Genomic DNA, 19,192 nt, shown 5'->3' on the forward strand with positions numbered 1-19,192 from the left:
AATTGTCTTGTAACAATCTCCGATAGAGGACTTTGTAATATCATTGGCAATAGTTTTTGTGACTTTGGTGCAGTGACATTACGAAAGGATAAGTTGCATAGAATGTTAGAATCTAGCATATTCTATAAGTAGCAAGAATTTGATATTCTTTCACTTGTGAAAAGGATTTGGAGTTGTGAAATGAGAATGATTGAAAATGTGTTCAATGTGATCTATTTCACAAAGTAAGAACCATAGGTAAACATTGTGTGCATGCTAGGAGCATGGGACAAGTGTTGTAATTCAAGTAAGAAGTTGATTACCCGAAACGACAAATAATGAGTAATCAATATGGTGATAAATAAAAGGCGTTTTATTTATACTCAAAGGTTTGAGGCCATATGGGATTAGTATTATTCTTGTGTTTTACATTTGCATGTTTTGACTTCCAGAATAATTGAGTTTATTAAGAATAATCGAATTATTCAAACGGGCCACAGTCGTTCATATGTTGGAAGTAGATATGAATGAAGACTGTCGTGAATTGGTGTGTAGATTGTCTAAAAGAGTATTAGACATAAGCAAGAGTTTGCTGCAACGTTCATGAGTGCTTATGAATGTGATTTGAGCATTGGATTAGACCCACGCTCACTTGGATCACTTCGTGGATTGTATCACGAGTGATTGGTGAGACGATAACATCTTATATTCTTGAAACCGAGATGTGTGAGTTGTATCTTGCGAATCGGTTGCACATTGATAATATGTAAACGCACCAGTAACTTGGTGTTATAAAACGTATTGTTGTGTGTAATTCGGTGCGTGAGTACAAGCGAGCATTGTATCAAAGTTTATCCGTTCCTTTTATTCAAAGTAGGATAAAAGCGATATCTTTGGGCCCCTCGATGGTTTAGTGATGACAAACGTAAATGCTCGGCCGGGCTAGGGCTAATTTGATTTGTTCAAATAGTCAGTCGTCATAAATCGGAAATCGAGATATAGTACAAAGAGAATGATTTGAAATCATATCTCATATGATATCTAGAATGGAGGAATATATGATCCCTTATCTAAGGACACGCGTATTTGATATGATCAGAGTTGACAGCGGCTTTGGAAAGCTACGATTGCAGATCGGGATCCGAAGTCATACGCATAATAGTTATTAGACTTATCCAAGTGGGAGACTGTTGGATTAGTGTCTAAGTCCATAACTATTTTGGTATGTACTTGACCCGATGGTGCATGGTCCTTTTGGGTTGCCTTCACCAAAGCAACTTGATTGGAGAAATAAATAGAAAGAGAGGATAATATGATTTATTAATATGTTATAAGGATAATATATTAAAGGAGAAATCATATTTGTTTAATTAATATTGGTCAATAATTAATTGAGAATTAATTTTGTGATCAAGTGTAATTAATTAAACTAGAGGGGCTGATTTGTAATTATGTGATAGTTACAAAATAAGGTAAGAATTATCTTATGAGTGTGGTGGACGAATTTAAGGTTGGAAAGCCTTAGAATTCGAGTATGATAAGGATACAAGGATTATCTTATTGGTTGCTTAATGGATAATCAACTAGATAAGGATAATGACTGAAACCCTATCTCTACACCTATATAAACAACCCCAAGGTCATGAATTCGGGTATCCCTTCCCAAGAAGTCCCAAATACGAATTCTAACCTCCCTCCTCTCTCCATATACCTTCTCCACTTGCTTATGGTGTTTGTAAGCCATTAGAGGAGTGACACTTGTGACTCTTTGCTTTCCAAGGTCAATTCAAGGAGGAATTGGATTGTTATTGCTACATAACAATCAAGGTATGTTCTTAAACCTATTTACATGTGAATTCTGATTTCCATATGCTAGTATTAGGGTTCAAAGTCTTGGATTCAAAGTATGTACAATAGAGAAACCTAGATCCAAGCTTTAGGGTTTGTATGAGCACATAGGATGTCTTATGACCAAAACCCATCAGTATCGCGGTAGTTGCTTGTAGCTAGAAATGCTACTTTTAAGATGTGATTCTAAGAGACCTGAGTCTAAGTGTGGGAACATACGATGACAAGTCATTAGAATATGACACATCGGTCCATTTTAGTAATAAAATAACTTATCTTAAGTTTGTTAAGAAGAAAACGCAGTCCCCAGTAAGGATCGAGATTGCGACTTGAAGGTCATAATTTGGAGTCTAATGTGAGATAGGGAGCAAGTGCAAGATCGAGCACCGCCTGCAATCAGGAAGTCTTAGAGTTAGATATTCGTTCGAAGAAACATCAAGTTATGGTTATTACTTAGGATGAAGAGATAACGTATGGAGTCATCACGTGAGCCCTGTTTCGTTGATGATTCCGGGACGTAATCATCCTAAAGGGGAGATAATTGTAACGCCCGTAGATCCGGGCTAGTCAATTTAGAGATAATAGGGATCGAAAACGAATTTTTGACAAAAGATTATTTAGAATAAATAATATTAACCAAGTTTTAGAATACGTCTCAAGGGTTTCGTACATATAAATAACGTTGAAATCCGAGTTATAACGAAGAAGTTATGGCCCATCGAAGTTTTACGGCAAAACCGGCACGATACCGGGAGACGTAAATAGTGAATTTACGATGGATGACTTTTTAGCCTTAGTAATCTAAACAAAATTCGTAGAATATGTTAAACTGAGAGTGTCCATAAAAAGAACGCCCAAATCTGACTTCGTATGAGGAAGTTATGAACTTTCTAACATTTGGCATAGCAGATTAGCAGTGCACGGCCCGAAACTCGAATTTTAGTTTGATCGGTTTTTGGCCTACGCGAACTAAATGAAAGTTGAAGATCTCATTAATAGGAACTCAGCAGTAAAAAGATAGACGAAAACGGAGTCCGTATGTAGAAGTTATGAATTTTACGCGGACAATTAAGAGTATAATCTCCTCGTACTGTTAAATTTAAGATCGGTCAAAAATTAGCCGACGAAGTCAAACTGAAAGTTCTAGATCTTATTTTTACCTACGCGTGGATATAAAGAACGTCAAAAACGGAGGTCGTATGTGAAAGTTATGGATTTTAGAAGCCGGGAGTGTGTTGTGCGAAAATGGGTGATGTGGCACAATCTTGGCCATTGCTTTCTCCCCAAGTCTTGCCACTAGAAGGTGACATGTGGCACCAAGTTCAGCCATTTTCACCCTATAAATAGAACCTCTCCCACCCTCATTTTCTTCACACATTTCTCATTCTTTCTTCTCTTTACTCTCTCTCTAGCCCCGAAACCCCCCGAAAAGCCTATGGAACCTCCTTAGCACGAGTCAAAAGCCCTGGAGTGCTCGACGGCTCAGAGAAGAAGAGATTTTCGGCTCGGGAACGCTGCTCCAAGCAGATCCCGGTTTTCTATAAACCCGCTGTAAGTGAGCTACGCCTACGCTATTTTTAATATATCGTTTATTTAATTATAGTAACGTTATTAGGAACTTATAATAAGTACTTGGGCTATTATTACGTGTTATATAAGTATTGTTTAACGGTCATATAATAGTAATAATAGCTAGACTATTAATTCGTATCGGCGAATAATAGACTAAACTCTAGTGGTAATAATACTAGGTTTCGTTGAAGGAAATTATTTTTAAGAAGCGAAACGCTGTCTGAGTTCGGATTCACCACCTTTTCAAGTGAGTGCATGGTCCCTTTCATCTTACACATAGATATGAAGTATTTTATATAAATTACGTGCTATGTGTGCATATTATCTGAATACTTGTTGTCTATGATGGATAAATGATTTTATACATGTTTTAAATGATTTAAATATATAATTATTTTATATCTACAAATATGTTGGGATAAAACGTGGGTAGATGAAATAGTTGGTGTGTGATGAAATAAAATGATGAAAGATAGGTGATGATGAATCGGTGATGTAGGATGAAAGATACTATAACCTTGTCCGACAATTTGGAGATGTAGTCATCTACTAGAGTATAGATGGCGACCATGGACTATTCTAGACAACTATACTCCCACTCCAGCTTATTTGTATCACAGGTGTCGATACAAAGCTACTTTGCACTGAGAGATTTAAAAGAGATGTAGATCACTAGTGTAAATGAATGTAAGTTTTGTTTATGCTTATGTTTCTGTATTGACGATGACATCCCAAATGTTTTAAATGAATAAAAATACATTTCTTCGAAAATCCTTTGATAGCGTATTTATCATGTTTTGCTGGGAACAAATTCCGCAACATTTTTATTAAAAGAAGTAATCTGGTTTTTTTAAAGCATAAACATAATCGGTCTTTCTGTGGCCGTGAAAATGGGGATGTCACATAGTGATTTGTAGATCTGCCTCATTATTTGTTGCTGGTTATTGATGGGTATTGTGCAAAACATGTAATCCTATGTGTGCATGCAACCCTAAAAAATTTTGATTTATGTTTTCTCTAATTGAACATACAACTTGAACAACAAAATATAAAACCCTAGCATACTAGTATATAATCGAAATACATAATTAGGGTTAGAAGATCCTTACCTTGATTATTGTATTGCAATAATAATTCAAATCCTTATGTTATTGAATCCTTGAGAGCAAGCATCACAAATGTCACACCTCTAGTGGTTCACACCCAACACTAGTAATGGAAGATGATTAAGAAGGAGGAGAGAGGCTTCAAATTTTCGGATGGCTCTTGAAGAGAATGAGTGGCCAGAAAGTGTAGGGTTTAGGTTGTTTATATAATGCAATTAGGAAACCCTAGATAAACCCTAATCCAAGATAATCTTAAACCGGGAAGTTATCCACTTTCCTGTTTATCTACCAAAGACCATTCTAGAAACCTTAGGCCATAAGAAAACCATCCAAGGCCTATGGAGGGTTCTAGATTGCCTCTTGTTCAACTATTGAACAATTGCACTTCAGTCTCTGCACTTTTAATTAGTTCCTTTAGTCCCACAATTAATTTCTAATTAAATATTAATTAAATATTACAATTTCTAATTAATATATTATTTTCATAATATATCAATAAATCATTTATTTCAGTTTATTAATCAAATAAATAAATAACCTCTTTCTCCAAAATCGTCATGTATAGTTGCTAGTCTTGAGGGCAACCCAAAAGGACTGTGCTACTATCAATTTAAGTATATACCAATTATAGTTATGAGCTTAGACACCAAATCTAATAGTCTCCCACTTGGATAAGTCTGATAACTATAATTTCCAGTATATTCTTCTAAACTAATTAGCAAATTGTAGCTCTCAAGAGTTGTTGTCGAACTCTGACCTAGTCAGTCACGTGTCCTAAGATAAGGGATCATATAATCCTCTGTTCTGCAAGATATCATGCGGATATGAGACATGGAACATAATCATTCTCATGTCCAATACTTTCTTTCTCGATTTCTGATATGTAATGACAAAGAACTACTAATCGAACACATCAATTTAGTCCCGGTCGGGCCCGACATAATAAGTCAACACCAAATCATCGAGGGGACCAAAGATATCAGTTTTTCTCCCTAAGGATAAAAAGGAATAGATAAACTTTAACTTATATGCTTGTACTATCTAATCATCAAATCATGCATAATAATATATTTTATAACATCAAATTACTAATGCGTTTACATATCATCAATGCACAACCAACTCTTAAACAACAACTCATATATCTAAGCTTAAGGATTATAAGATATTATCGTCTTAGAATTACTCGTGATAAATTCCATGAAGTAATTCTCTAAACGTGGGTTAATCCAATACTTAAATTCTCTATTTCAAAGTACTCACGAATATTGCAACAATATCATTGCTATGTCTAAAACCCCTTTAGACAATCTACAATTCAATTAATGACAGTCTTGATTCACTACTTACTTCCAAAAGTATGGTCGACTGTGGATGTTTGAACAATCTAATTATTTGGGAAGTAAAACATGCAAAATGAAACACAAAATAAATAATAGATAAAAGGTAGTAATCCAACTTATAAATAAATCTCTGTTACTTAATCACCAAAAGGCAGTTAAATTTATTTTGTTACAAGTTTCTAAATACCTATCTAACTACTAAAACTAATATCATCCTTTAGACCAATGATCCTAACATGTTGAGTGTGATTTACCCTACTCAGACCCTTTGTGAGGGGATTTGTTGGGTTCTCTTCTGATGACACGCTCTTCACGACGAGATGACCCTCTTTTACTGTATGTCTAATGAAATGGTATTTTCTATCGATATGCCTTCATCTACCATGATCTCTTGGTTCCTTTGTTAAGGCAACCACCCCTTCATTATCACAGAAAATATCCATTGGCCCTTTGATGGATGGAACAATTCCAAGATCTCCAATGAAGTTATCTAACCAAATTGCCTCCTTTCATGCTTCGCTTCTGCTATGTACTTTGATTCACAGGTAGAATCAGCCACCATCTCCTGTTTGGAACTTTTCCAAGTTACTGCTCCTCCATTAAGGGTTAACACCCAACCAGATTGAGAACATAAGTTGTTTATGTCTGTCTGAAAGTTGGCGTCACTATACCCAGTTACCCTTAGTTTATCACTGCCACCAAGCACAATGACCCCATCCTTAGTTCTTCGTAGATACTTAAGAACATTCTTAACTGTTATCCAATGAGCTTTACCTGGATTTCCATGATAACGACTAACCATGCTCAAAGAAAAATCCACATCAGGGCGAGTACATGTCACAACATACATGATAGATCCTACGGTAGGAGCATATGGAACTCTACTCATTTCTACTATCTCTGCATCTGTACTCGGGCTCTGAGTCTTACTCAGTTTGGTATTAATTTGGATAGGCAGTTCTCCTTTCTTGGAATTTTTCATACTAAAACGCCTTAGTACCTTATCCAAGTATGTACTTTGACTAAGTCCAATCAGTCTTTTACTCCCGTCTCTCAAAATCCTTATCTTTAGAATATAAGCAGCCTCTCCCAAATCCTTCATTGCGAAACACTTTCCAAGCCAAGACTTTACTTCTTGCAAAGTTGGAATGTCGTTTCCTATACGAAGTATGTCATCAACATACACTACCATGAAGGTTACTATACTCCCACTAGCTTTGACATATACACAAGATTCATCTTCAGTTCTAGAGATACCAAACTCTTTGACCTTATCTTCAAAGCAAAGATTCCATCTGCGAGAAACCTGTTTCAATCCATAGATTGATTTCTCAAGCTTACATACTCTATTAGGATACTTTGCATCTAAAAAACCCTCTGGCTGACTCATGTAAACATCCTCAGCCAACTTCCCGTTAAGGAAAGCAGTTTTGACATCCATCTGCCAAATTTCATAGTTATGAAATGCAGCTATGACAAACATTATCCTAATAGATTTAATCTTAGCTACCGGTGAGAAAGTCTCGTCATAGTCAACCCTTGGGGTTTAAGTAAAGTCTTTCGCAGCTAGTCGAGCCTTGAAAGTGTGTACCTTTCCATCAATGCCAGTCTTCTTCTTGAAGATCCATTTGCATCCAACTATCTTACGACCTGGTACGTTGTCAACCAAATTCCAAACTTGATTATCATATATGGACTTGATCTCACTGTCCATTGCCTCTATCCACTTGGCTGACTCAGGGCTTGCCATGGCTTCCTTGTAGTTAGATGGTTCATCAAAATTTACCAGTGTACTATCACTAATATACGTATCACCTTTTGCAGTAATATGGAAACCATACAACTCTGGTTGTATTCTAAATCTAGTGGAACACCTAAGAGGTAATGAATCGTCAATTGGCTCAATTGGAATTTCTTCCTCAGGTTGAGCCTTAGCATTTTCAGAAGTTCCTTCATCGTTTGACTCTTGAATTTCTTCAAGATCAATAGTACTCCTATTGTCCACTTTGCATATGATATCTCTCTCTTTCTCTCTCTCTCTCTCTCTCTCTCTCTCTCGCGCGCGCGCGCGTGCGTGAAAGACTCCCATTCGTGCTACAAAAACCACGTTCTCACTAGGTCTGTAGAATAAATATCCAAAGGACTTTTATGGGTAGCCGATGAAAATACATCTCTCACATCAAGGTTCAAACATTTCGTGAGTCTTTCATCTAACGAAAGCTTCACTTTTATGGGAACCTTCCATGTCCACATCTCGTGAGGTGTTTTAGCAACTATCTTTGTTGGGAAAAGATTAAGAATATAAGCGGCAGTCTCTAAGGCATACCCCTAGAAAGAGATTGGAAGTGAATCTCGACTCATCATGGAATGAACCATGTCCAACATGGTTCGATTACGCCTCTCAGCCACACCATTAAGTTGTGAAATTATTCCACATTCCTTGAGGTAGTCTTGGAACTCAATACTAAGATACTCACCGCCTCTATCGGATCTAAGCATCTTTATCTTCCTGCCCAATTGATTCTCGACTTCTTGCTTAAACTCTTTGTATTTCAAAGGTTTCTGACTTATGCTTGATTAAGTAGATATAGCCATACCTGCTATAATCATCAGTTAAAGTCACATAGAATCAATTTGCATCCCTTGTGGTGGATCTGAAGGACCCACACACATCTGTGTGAATGAGACCCAACAATCCTTCACCTCTTTCACAAGAACCAATGAAAGGTGATTTCGTCAGCTTTCCTAATAAACAAGACTTGCATATGTTATTTGCCTTAAGGCAAATGATTCCAATACTCCATCCTTTTGGAGCTGGGCCATGCGTTTCTTGTTGACATGTCCAAGACGGCAATGCCACAAACACACTTTATCTATACCATTAGAATAATCAATATGAAAAACACTATTTCCTAAATTGTCTACAATCATCGCAGTTTCATACACCATCACAAGATAAAGCTTCAAAATAAAACACACCATTTTTATAAGCAGAAATAGAACCATTCTTATCATTAAAAGAATATCTAAAACCTTGTTTAAATAAAGCATGAAATGAAATGATGTTTCGTGTCATCTCTAACGAGTAACAATAATTTATTAAATATAAACCTAACCCACTACTAAGTAATAAGCCATAAACTCCAATCTTGGTGATAGGTGAAGATTTCATATTCCCCAGGATCAAGTTCATCCTTCCATTCTCGACATCCTCACTTCTTCTTAGCTCCTGCAAATCAGAACAAATGTGAAACCCACAACCTGTATCAAGGACCCAATAATGAGAATACGATGAGTTATTCGATAAGATAGTGTAAATACCTGCTGATGTTGGCTTCACCTTATCATCCTTGATATCTTGCAAGTATTTCGGGAAACTTGTTTCCAATTCCCCTTTTCATTGCAATAAAAGCAAGTGGCCTCTTTGGGGTCAAAGACAGGGGGATCATTAGAACTGGATTTTCCTTTGGGTCCTGTACTTGACGACCCAACTTGGGACTTTCCTTCCAGTTTTGTTTGGGATGACCTTTCCTCTTCTTCCGTTTCCCTTGCCTAATGGCCAGAACATGTGCACTTTAAGGAGACGAGGCAATACATTTTCCCTTCATTCCTGTTTTAGTTGTTCGAAGGAGGTTGTGCAATTATAAGAAAGTAGTTTCATTGTTGATGTTTAAATGATAGGTCAATATGAACTGATCATAACCACTTGGCAGAGAGTTCAACACTATGTCGATTGCTAGCTCTTCGTCAAAATTCACAGTGTACAACTATCTTAATGTGTGAATTACAAGTTTAATCCTTCAACTTTGTATAATCCGTCACTTACAACCCTTCTATTTTGTAAAATGATATTTTTCATCTCTCTACTTTTTAAAATATCACTTTCACTATTTCACTTTCAACATTGTAAAATGTCATTTTCGTCCCTTTATTTTCTAAATTTATGTGTTTATCCTTCGTCCCCATAGTGTGTGTATGTGTGTGTGTGTGTGTGTGTGTGTATATATATATATATATATATATATATATATATATGATTTTCCCTCCTCTATTTCCATAATACACAGTGTGTGTGTGTGTGTGTGTGTGTATATATATATATATATATATATATATATATATATATATATATATATATATATATATGATTTTCCCTCCTCTATTTCCATAATACACAACAAAAACACATACATGCTCGTGGCAAAGCGCGGACTCAATTACCGGTGGTTACTAAGGCTAGAAGAAGTGGTAACACTCTTAACACCTTGCCACATAAGTTTTTTATTTGACACATATGTTTTTTTTAGTGCCACCTAAGCTTAGCATTTTACATTGAAAAATAAGCTTATCATTTTACATTAAAAAAGATAGGGAGTTATAATATGTGATTTTAAATAAATTTTATGTTGAAAAAGAGAAAAAATATCACAACCAATAGGAATTTGGACAAAGTGGAAGCATGCAGCCAATCACAAGCAAGGACATCTCTCTCTCTCTCTCTCTCTCTCTCAACCGGTAGTGAGGCAGCCTTAGCGAGTCACCTAACGAGCGCAAGACGACGGTGTTCCTTATGCTTAGCGAGTCCTAAACGAGGGCCCTTAGCGAACAACTCTCTTCAGCCTAAATATCACCTTAAACACGTGGAAAGCATACCACATCGCTAAAGTGAGGGGCATTTATAGTTCTATAAAATGAAAGGAAATGCTAAGAACTCAAGCTAAGTAAGGCGTCGACCTCGACAATTGAACATCGTGGGCTCCTTTGGTGGCCCTCTAAACTTCGTGTGGTCTTTTTTGTACTGATCTTATAACCTTTTTTTAATAATAACTAGTTTATTAACGGTTTAACAAAGCTGTTTTGGTCCCGTTTTCTCTAAACTGTTCGGTTTCAACTGGTTCATTTGACACTGTTTTTTCTTACCAACGTAAACCGGAGGTATGAGCAGTTCCCAGTTGAATCCGCCAATACAGTCTGGTTAGAAAAAAGCTATGGATTTTACTATAGTTAAGCACATGTCAAAACGAAACACTTGAGGCACCCACCGCCCACAATTCATGGTATGATAATGAAAACATAAATTATTGACCCGGAATTTGAGGTGACTTTTTTCATGTGTACTCTTCTCATTGGCCCAACATTTTCCACCTCCGCTACCTGCCATAACGCTAACATTACCCACACACATGACTGACACCTTCATATTTTATTAAAACATATGATAAAATCATAAAATAAGAGAGCAAGTTTGCAATATTAAAAAATGAAGTGTTCATTGACCAAATCTTAGCCACAAACTCACGAGTGAGACCTCGTACGTTGTGGCATGTCCAGGACCATATATAAGACCAGATACGTGGCCAAACAACAATGGACGAAATAAATAATAATAAAATTTTCAAACAATAATTAATCAACCATATCGTATGCAAATCTCATAGTGTTTGTAAATAAAATCATATTGTCGGTTGATCACCCATGAAATAACAAGAAACAGAACACATATACATATGAAGATGCAGGAAATGAAGCCAAGAAACGAAAGATATTATTGTATGAATATATACATTTCCAGTAATTATGTTTACACTTTTTATTAATGATGTATTGACTTTGTGACAAAGTCAAATATGAAGGGCCTTCGCGTTTTTGCGGCTAGAGCAAGAGCGACGCGGGGACCATATGTAGCCCACATGAAACCTTAATAAAATATGGAATTGTTTCTAGAAATAGAATTTAAAAAGAAAAAGCGTCTTCACAAAGTCAGATTCAGTTCATTCCCAGGATTTGACAGACTACAGAATCATCAAAATGGGAAAACACACGTCATATTCATTATTTATTGATATATATTTTGTGATAAAATATAGTTTAATATTGATTGATATATAACAACGCATACAACATGTGTCAAGTTTTTGCATCGTTAGTAGTGATTCGGTATGGCTGCGGAGGCACAGCAACACCGTCTTTAGTCCTCGGCATGCTGACAATTTATGCCCTCTCAACAGTGGCGGAGTTATGTGGTTCTCAAGGGTCCCGGATCAACACTCCGCCTCAACCCACCCAGCAATGTAAAAAATAAAATCTATTAAATTGCAATGACTAAATATATATAAATGCAACTATTATTTTATCGATGTCACTACTACTGAAAACATAAAAACCTATTGTGTCTGCCATCGTCTCTCGATGTCCCAATATCATTTCTTTTTTCCTCAATTTATTCCTATTGTCACCTCTTTTCTTCTTTTATAAATACGATCCTACAAATATTTTTACCACATCAAACAATTTACCTTATACTCTATAGTCAATCTTTATACTATGAAAATGGCTTTTTTTAACCACTTCAAAGATTTTTTTGAAACCTGCAAAGGATTTGTTGATTTTCATCTTCATGTTATCGATTTTTTTGAAACCTACAACGATTTTCTTCAATAGATTTCTCAATGTTAAACATGCAAAATCAACAACTTTTGATACCGTCAAGATTAAGCACTCCCAACGAGTGAAATTCAACACTTCGGTTCACATCACTTGTGGACTTTTTCAATTATTTTCACTTAGATTTGTGAGGGTTGTCTCAAAACAAGATTATAATTGACAAACTGATTGAATATTAGTTGGTAGCTGAAAAATTAATTGTTAGCTAATAGCTAAAAATACTATCTGCTGATGATAAAAATGACATTTAGTAATACGATAATACCTAACTAAAAAATATAAAATGACATGTAAAAGAATGATTCAATATTATAAAACAAACACATAATACATTTTATTAAATTAAAATAAATAGTAAATAACAGTTTTACATTTGTTATGTTTGAAGAATTTTTTTCATCCCACAATGGTGAGAATATGAACACCACTCGATGGATTGTGGTGATGAGATGGAATGGTGGATTGTGGTCACCACCATAATTAACCATATTAAATCATATATATATATATATATATATATATATATATATATATATATATATATATATATATATATATATATATATATATATATATATATATATATATATATATATATATATACACTAGCCGTCTACCCGCACAAAGCGGCGGGCGGCGAATAATTTGATCTCTTTAGATTTAAAACCATTTTGCGTTCACTTTGAGAAATGAATGTTAAATGACATCTATTTTTCAAGAGCATTATCATACCATATTAAGGGGGTGTTTGACTAAGCTTTTTTTAAAACAACTTATTAGGTTCCACATCACTATAAGTTAATAAAGTGTTTGGATTAAAATAACTTATTCTGGTGGGGAACCTCTAATACAACATTTTTTCATAAGTTACCATACACTTACTTGTTAACTTATAAGCTAATAAACTAATAAGCAATAAGCTTTTTTGCCAAACACCCCCTAAATGGTTATTACTTCCATTTATATATACCCAAATCACTTATACTGTTTATCGTCCTCTTTTTTTCGTTTTCCTTAATTTCTTTATTAATTTAATGTCCTACTAAGTAAAATGCTAAAATATATAAATAATAGTTTATAAAAATAAACCTTTAGAATATCAGGTGTTGTGATTCAAAAGTCGATAAATAGGCCTTTGAGAAGGCCAAAATACTCAGGTGTCAACTTGTTCATTGTGATTTTAAACCAAGTTTGATCGCAAATTAAAACATTTTCAACGATGGTATGTAATTCAAGGATTCATATTGATTTAGGTTCTCGAAACCTTAAAATATTGAACAAAATCTATATAAAACCTTATAATAAGGACAATAATCACCGTAATCAGGAAGTCCATGTGATAAAACTTGATATTATTAGGACCAATGATGAAAAATGTTTCATTTTTAGACTAAACAAGATGAAAAATATACAAACTACCTTAATAATGTCAAATCTTGTGTTTAACCGTTCTTTATTGCAAAAGTAAGATGCCAAAATATACAAACTAATGATAATACAATGATCTAACTGACCCTCTTGGTTGAGTTCTTTGAACCTGCAAAGCCAACACATTAAAGAAACATAGTAAAAACCTTTTTAGGAACAAACCTGATATAATAAAGCCTTCACCCAATATATTTAAGATAAAAATACAAAAAGTTAAAAATGATGAAATCAATTACAAGTAAGGATTAAAATAAAAACCTGTTACGCCATCTGTAGGAGGGATATTTGAATCAACATGTATTTCTGATGGTTTTAAATTTTGAATTATCCGAAATTCAGGGATGGAGATAAAATTTGTTGAGAAATATAAGGATTCAAAACATAGGTTAAAATTTAATATTATTTTATTGATGATTACTTGTACTATTAGCTTAATGATTTGAACGTCTTAAAAAATAATATTATTATATTCAATCTATTTTTAAAAATAGTGAGATTTCTTTTATAAGATAGTAAATATATATATATATATATATATATATATATATATATATATATATATATATATATATACCTTTTTTCATTTTAAATTAATTAAATTTATTTTTTATATTTTAATAATCAAGAAAATAAAAGGAACATAACGCCATGAAGTACTAACTTAATGTAGTTGTGTGTGGTGACATGACAACCAATCAACCATGAAATTTGTGGTTAATAGTGGATACTCCATAAAACCTTAGACCTTAGAGGGAGTTATTTTGTTATTTTTCTTTTCCTAGTTTTTAGACAACATTTCCTTTCGAACTGTTCTCTTAAGATTCTTGTTTTAGGCTTATAAATATAGGCTTAGTTTATAAATGACTTAAAAGCCCAACAAAGTTTCCAAACCATTCAAAAAATCCCAATTATGTTTTGTCTGTTCAAGAAAACCCAACAAACATAACTTTTTGTCTAAAAAGTCCAACAAAGTTCCAAAGCGTTCAAAAAATCCCAATTTTGTTTTGTTTAAGTTCATTGGGTTTTTTTTTTTTTTGAAGAGTCAAAACATGATTGAAGTTTTTTAAACGTTTTGGAAACTTTGTTGGTCTAACAAGTCATTTTCCCGATACGGTAATTAGCCATGTCATCTATTTCTCTTATTTGACTTTCAGGAAAATTTAACTTAGTTGGGCTTTTTAGACAAAATGTTAAGTTCGTTGGGTTTTTTTGGACATAAAAAACATGATTGAGGTTTTTTGAACAGTTTGGAAACTTCGTTAGGCTTTTAAGTCATTTTCCCTTCCTTCCAATCATGCTAAATCTTCCTCTCTTATCCATCAAAAACTGTTTACTTCTTCTCTCTTCTTTCTTTCGTTGATTTTATTAATATACAAGTCCGAGTGCTTCTGTTTGTCATCATATTTACAACAATACTAACCTATGAGTGTTTTATACACGAATTACAGTAAATTTGTCTATAATTTAGTAGAATATGCGGTGCGACAAGTACGATGAACTATCATATCGAACCTACAAGAATTATTGTGAGGGAATATTCCTCAAACGCTCAAATTTATATAAATAAACATGTTTAAATTAAATATAGGCAGGAAAACAGCTTCAGTCAAACTGTCTGCAGAACATGCAACCATTCAGAAATCAACAACGGTCTAGTGCATACGTATATAACCAAACTAGTTCTATGAATCAACCGGATGTTACTAAAGAACCTCATTTTGCGCATTATAACATGAAAAGCTAACGTGGTCGTGATTAAATTATGTGAAAAAAATGAAAAAATAAAAAATAAAAAATACGTTTTGCCCTTTCAACTTATCCAAGGTACATAGCGTTCCACATATTCAATTTCTTATACTATAATTCAGATACAACAAACAAACAAAATTCGCCTGAAAATAGACACATGCCCAAATTCTTGATGACGAGGAAAGAGAAATCACCAGAATTCAGAATTTGAGTGCCCTTTTTAGTACGTGTGTTCTTCTTATTGCAAGTCCATGTCCACGTCATCTATGACCTGATATAATGCAAAGCCTCACCACAAGACTGACATTTCATATTTAAATCACATGATAAGATTAAATATAATAATAAAAGCGTGTGATGCTTGTTCCTGTGGCATGCCTAGGACCATATATTAGTATATGTTTTAATTCATCAAATATGTGGTTAAATTTTTAGGAGGGCAATAATGCAGTTTTCATAATCCCATGTAATCCAACACAAGAATTAAAAAAAAAAAAAAAAAAAAAATTGACCCTTGTCTAGTTGTTTTATGATCGTGGGGCATTACAATATGTATAAAATGATAACAGTGTCCTCAGGGTACATTTCATACTCATTCAACATGACAAAATATTTCTTAAGCGATCATTTAAAATAAATGACAAACAAATATGACGTTATTTGTCTTGTAGTGGTTTGATTGAGTTGCCATGACCCATGAACCATTATAAATTCGTATGTTCATGCAACTCATCACATGTCAAAATGGCAATGTCATAAGATTCATAATTCACGGTGAAGGATAAAGCTACCCAGATTTTGAGTTCTCTACTTCTCATGCTTTGTAAGGAAAAATGTCACACCAACACCTAACACCTTCATTATATATATTTATCATTTGCCCTTAGTCTACCTAATTGCATTTAACCTCATGTCTATGAGTCATATATCACTCGTTCCTTTAGATTCTTTATCTCATTCTTTTTTTTTATTATTGTGTTTTTCAGGATCTTTTGACGAAGAAGAATATTGGCAAGAATGTAAGATCCTATATGCCACACTATCGAGGCAAAGTGTTGCTTGTTCAATCATTCTCGCTCCTTTTGAATTTCATTGATGATATGGTCATCCCTCTCATCTTCTATAATTGAAGATATTGTCTTATAGGTTGTGAGTCGTGCCAGTTTGCTAAGCATCATTGTTCAAATTCGTTTCCTAGAGTTAATAAAAAAAATTAACTCTACATTTGAGTTAGCTCATTATGATGTTTGGGGTCCTCGTCATGCATGTGACGTCTCCACGTGGATTTTTATATATTTTTTACTATTGTTTATAACTTTTCTATAGCTACCTTTTAACTTGATGAAAAATCGTTCCGAGTTGTTTACTCATTTAGTGTCTTTTGTGTGGAAATAAAGCACCTTAGTTTGATATTCGTGTTCGTATCCGAACTTTGCGATAATGCTGAAGAATTATTCTCGACTTATATAATCACAAATGGCATTCTTCATGAATCCTGGGGTAGCCGAAAGGAAAAACAAGCATCTCCTTGATGCAACTTTCATAGCATGTTTCTTGATTAACCAAATGCCCTTATATGTTCTAAATGGAGAGAGTCCTTATCATATGATTTCCAACAAAGTTACTTTTTCATATTGAGCATATGATGTTTTGTAGCACTTATTTTGTTCATGATGTTTGACTTCGTGTCACCAAGTTAGACACCAAGTCATTGACATTTGTCTTTCTTGGATAATCAAAGCTACAAAAGATTATCTCAAAAAATACATTGTGTTAGCAAATGCTACCTTTCATGAGCAAATTCATTTCTTTGTCTCTACCACTACTCTTTATAATCCTATGGAAAATGACCACTTGTTCTCTACACAGTTCTACCAACAACATATGCTTTTTCAGCTTTTTCAATTTCATGGTTGTCAAAAGTCAAAACCACCTATACAAAGTTTACTCGGGGCAAGGAACGTCTTCTGCAGCTTGCTTCATTGCCATCATATCAATTTCCTTCATGTCTCCTCCGGTTACTTGATCCTATCATGATTACTATCTTCATATTGCACTTGTAAAGGTAAAATAGAATGTACCTATCATATTTCATTAGTAGTTTCTTATGCTTGTGTGTCTTCTTCATCTTGTTCTATTGTGGAATCTCATGATTCTACCACTATTCCTAATATAGTTTCTAAAGTCTTTTCACAACCCGGTTGGTGAGATGCAATGGTAGAAGAAATGAATGTTTTTTATACTTTATCACACATGAAATCTAGCCGATTTACTTGCACGATAGAAGGATGTAAATTGGTATTCACAGTAAAAGTCATTCATGATATGATGACTTTATTGCCCATCTTGTGGCCAAAGGCGATGTTCAAACTTATGGTGTAGATAATTCCCAATTTCCCATACTTTTTCTACTGATGTCAAATTAACTTAAAAGCATCTCTAAAGGTAGTTCTTTTTTTTTTTTTTTTTTTTTTTTTTAACTTTTAATATTTGGAAAATCAATTCAAAAGGTTTTTACCATTTCGAAACTTGTGTTTTTTAAAGGTTACTTCAACCACTTATAAAAAATTAAATGGTTAACCCATTAGATTTCTATTTTACAGTTTGACCCCTTTGCTTTAATAATACTTTATTTTACCTCCGAATCATATTAAAATATATATTTTTTATTTTTTTACTAACTAATCTATTTTATTAAAAAAATTGAGTAATTTTTATGTACAAATATATCAATAAAAAAGCATTTTTCAAACCAGTCAAATCTACTATAATAAATGAAGTTTTTTTGCCATATGTCATCTTCTTATTCATTTGGACACATGGCATTTTCTAGAATTTTTAAATTTTTTATTTTCCACTTGTCATTTTATTGTATTTTTCATTTTATTAAATTAAAATTTCACATTTAATATGTAAGGTAATATATATATATATATATATATATATATATATATATATATATATATATATATATATATATATGTAAAGTATTTATTAGAAATGATTTATATATGTAATACATGGGTCTCACACCTAGTTTATATCAATATGAAATACTAAAAGCATTATGATTTGACAATTAAGTCACTTTAATGAGTAACATGTGGTTCTAGCGGTGTTTTTGCGATGGTATATCGGTTTTAAGATTGTGTAGAATTTATATATTAGATTATTAAATATTATATAGAATTAATATCATAAATTATATAAAAACATAAAATAAATTACAATATTTACAACTAATCACACTTCACATATCTTAATCATAATCAGTTAATCATATTTTACATATCATAACCATAGACATGTTACTAATGTCACAATTAATCATACTTCAACATAATCAACAAAACAACATAAGAAATACTTAGCCCTGTTAATTATACTTCAACACGATCACAGTTAACAGATAAAGTGATTAAGCGATGTAACAGTTAATCATACCCAGTTTAAGCAATGTCACACTTAATCATGGTATATGAAGGAAAAAAATCGATTGAATGTTTTCCTAATTAGGTCAGGCCCAAAACTTAATAATTTTCTTGGTTTGGGCTAAAAAAAAAAGCACTTTTATTCAAGAGAATGGCCCAAAAAACGCTTTCTTGACGTGCAATAGCCTAACAATGGAATTTATTTAAAACGTGGTCATAAAACACGATTAACAACATAGGTGATCGTATCAAATTAGTCACAGACAAAAATAATTATATCAAAAGGATGTTA

The sequence above is a fragment of the Lactuca sativa genome, chromosome 5 (genome assembly GCF_002870075.4).
Source record: "Lactuca sativa cultivar Salinas chromosome 5, Lsat_Salinas_v11, whole genome shotgun sequence".
NCBI lineage: Eukaryota > Viridiplantae > Streptophyta > Magnoliopsida > Asterales > Asteraceae > Lactuca > Lactuca sativa.